This window comes from Protopterus annectens, chromosome 5.part1, assembly GCF_019279795.1.
Source record: "Protopterus annectens isolate FY-2018-M chromosome 5.part1, PAN1.0, whole genome shotgun sequence".
NCBI lineage: Eukaryota > Metazoa > Chordata > Ceratodontiformes > Protopteridae > Protopterus > Protopterus annectens.
Genome location: NC_056736.1, coordinates 630167191 through 630170434, shown reverse-complemented (window position 1 = coordinate 630170434; position 3244 = coordinate 630167191). Strand labels below are relative to the sequence as shown.

The 3244-nt window shown below is 43.6% G+C and overlaps 1 non-coding gene across 1 annotated transcript; it reads left to right on the top strand.

Annotated features, from left to right (window-relative positions):
• Positions 1 to 2834: 2834 nt before the first annotated feature.
• Positions 2835 to 2908, top strand: TRNAN-GUU. The gene has a single exon. It is a non-coding gene; the product is annotated as a tRNA-Asn (tRNA).
• The last annotated feature ends 336 nt before the right edge of the window (positions 2909 to 3244 follow it).

The following is a 3244-nucleotide window of genomic DNA, read 5'->3' as shown; positions in this document are numbered from 1 at the left end:
TAAACACCTTCAGGAATGCATGGATCACGCGATCCCAAATAAAACCAAGACCCAATCCTCCAAAGGCAGACATCCTGTCTGGTGGACCCCAGCCGTAAACAAACTGTACAATAGAAGGAGGAAGCTACTAAATGATAGAGCAAAATCCCAAAAAGGGAAGGCATCACTGATCAGTATTAGCAAAAACTACGGGCACTCATAAAATTGTCTAAGTCCAGCTTCGAGAGAAAAATTGCACAGGACACTAAGGATAATCACAAGACTTTCTTTAGTTATGTTAGGAACCTGGGTGGTAATTCCCAGATATGCTCAGAATTAGTCCAAAATGACAAAAAATACACTGAACCCACAGACATTGCCAACATCCTAGCTGACAGGTTTAGCACAAACTTCTCCCCCCCCCCTCCCCACCAAAAGGGCAAATATCTATCCCAGCCGAGTGCTGCCCCCCTGACATCTCAGATGCTCAGGTAAGAGCCACCCTCTCCAAAGCAAAAACACAGCATCAATGGGACCAGACGGTGTCCCGGGCTGCGTCCTACATGAACTCCAAGAAGAGCTAAACCCAAACATAAAACCACTGTTCAGTCTCAGCCTTGCTACAGGATATGTGCCCAAAGAGTGGCGTACAGCAACAGTGGTCCCTCTCCATACAGGTGGTGCCTCAACGGATCCTGGAAACTATCGCCCCATAAGCCTGACAAGCTTGGTCTGCAAAGCTATGGAAAGGATCATCATGGACCTCATAAATAAAGATATTGGGGACCTACAGACACTGGATCCTACCCAGTTCGGCTTTGTTAAGGGTAGATCCTGCCTCTTAAACCTGGTTGACTTCTTTGAAACAGTCACCAAGGCCATTGACGAAGGAAAGGTGGTCCACACAGCCTATCTGGACCTCGCAAAAGCCTTCGATACAATACCCCACTGGAGTATTATAGATAAGCTCACCAGCTTAAATATAAACCCCTATGTCACTAGATGGGTTGCAAACTGGCTCAAGGACAGAACCCACATGGTTAGAATTGCTGGAGCCATGTCAGACTCCAAACCAGTTACAAGTGGCGTCTCACAAGGCTCAGTCCTGGGACCTCTCTTGTTTGGTATATATTTCTCGGAGGTACAGGCCAACACGGAAGGACTGTGGCTGACCAATTTCGCAGATGACTGCAAACTGGGCGCCATAATCGACTCTCCAGCCGACACAAGCATCTTCCAAAAGGGCCTCATAGAAACAGACAACTGGTGCCAGAGCCATGGCCTCAAGCTAAACGCCAAAAAGTGTATAGTCATCCCGTTTGGCAAAAACAAAGTGCCCACAAATTACCACATAGGTGGTAATCCATTAAGTACAGAAGAAGTAATTAGGGACCTGGGGACCCAAGTTGATAACAATCTCTCATTTGACAACCACGTGGCCAAAGTGGTTAGAAAAACATTTTATATAGCCCACCTAATCATGAAGGGATTCACATCCAGATTAGGGGAGGTCATCGTGCCTCTTTACTCATCCCTCATCAGGCCCATAATCGAGTACAATGCCTCTTTTGGGATGTACCTTACCAAACACCTGCAGCAACTGGAAAGACCCCAAAAGTACCTCACCAAGAGGATCAAAGGGCTCAAACAGATGCCATATGCTGCCCGGTTAAAGAAACTCCAGCTCTACTCAGTGGCATACCGCCTGCTCAGAGGTGACCTGTGCCTGACGTATAAGGCCATGTCCAACCCGGAATTAAGGGACATGCTGCACCTCAAAAAATCCAAATCCCATCGAGCTACACGCTCGAGAGACTTGAACGTCAGCACTGAAATAAATAGGACATGCTGGAGGGACAGATTCATAACCCAGAGGCTCCCTTCACTATGGAATAAAATCAATCCCAGTCCAGGTTAGGCAGAGTCCCTCATTGACTCTCTTCAAGAGGAGTCTTGATGAGTGGATGGGAGATCGTAGGTTTACCCCGGGTATCACTTCTGTGTCACTGTTAGACAGAGGCACAGTATACTAACCTCGAAAAAGGGCATAGCAAAATTAATTTAAAATGGGTGGCGAAAGCCAAACATACTCTGGCTAGGCTTATAAATGCCCTAGGGCAGATAGCCTAGTATGAACCTATGTAAATGCTGACTGTGCTATTCTCAGATAATAAAGTTGGAATGTTTTATTTAAAAAAATAGAATTTGTACCTCTTAAAAAAAATTTACTGACCTCAGTGAAATATACATTCTGGGTGTAAAATTGTAGACAAAGACTTGTAGTGAAAACTGGAGATAGAGTGTAGGCTCTCCCGTGTTATGAACGTTGAGGCATATTTCCGTAAGTAACTACATAATGTCTGACAAGAGAAAAATGGCAACACCTTTGAAAAAAATCTATCTTTGCGAGATCTGTATCTTCCTGTATCTATCTATCTATCTATTTATCTATCTATCTATCTATCTATCTGGAAAGTGCTGGCATGCCACCCGGGTTTTGTATACCTCCTTTTGTTTGGATAGGTTCTGGCTCCCTAGTGAAACTGCATAAGCTGTAGCAAGTATTGAAAAACAATTGAATGGTTTCTGGCCACTAAATTATACCAAACAATACAATAGTGTCAGGAGGAAGAAAGAAAAGTATCTCTGGAGCAAATCTGACTACACTGAAAGATGAAAAAGTGTGAAAAGTTTGGTGTTCCATCTGCAGTACAGTGAGATGCAGTTTCAAATGTGTTAAAAGATGAATGTGAAGGCATTTTAATGTTTTTGTACAGAGTAGCAATTGCAGATGCCCATGGCATGAATTGATCATGTTCTTATTCAAGACCAGCTGAGTCAAATGCAACATATAAGTCTCTGTGGCGCAATCGGTTAGCGCGTTCGGCTGTTAACCGAAAGGTTGGTGGTTCAAGCCCACCCAGGGACGTATTCTTTTAAAGTATTATTTAATACAGTAGCAGTGGCCTTACAATGCAAGTGTTTCAGCTTTTGCATTACGTTAATCCTTTGTCAGACGTTAATGCTACCCACACTGTTTCTAAACTGTTTTTTGCCTGCTAGGGGAATACATTATGTGACTTCTTTCACAATAAGAGTGAAGAGGGAGGGAGAGTGAGAGATGTAACCTGAAACTTAGGATCTTGCAAGACAAATGCTGATTCTCTGTCTTCATGGCGTGTGTCATTTAGTATAACTTTACACCCTGCACAATAAGAATTTTGTCATACTTTTCCCTTGTGGTTAACGTAAAAAGAAGTGATGC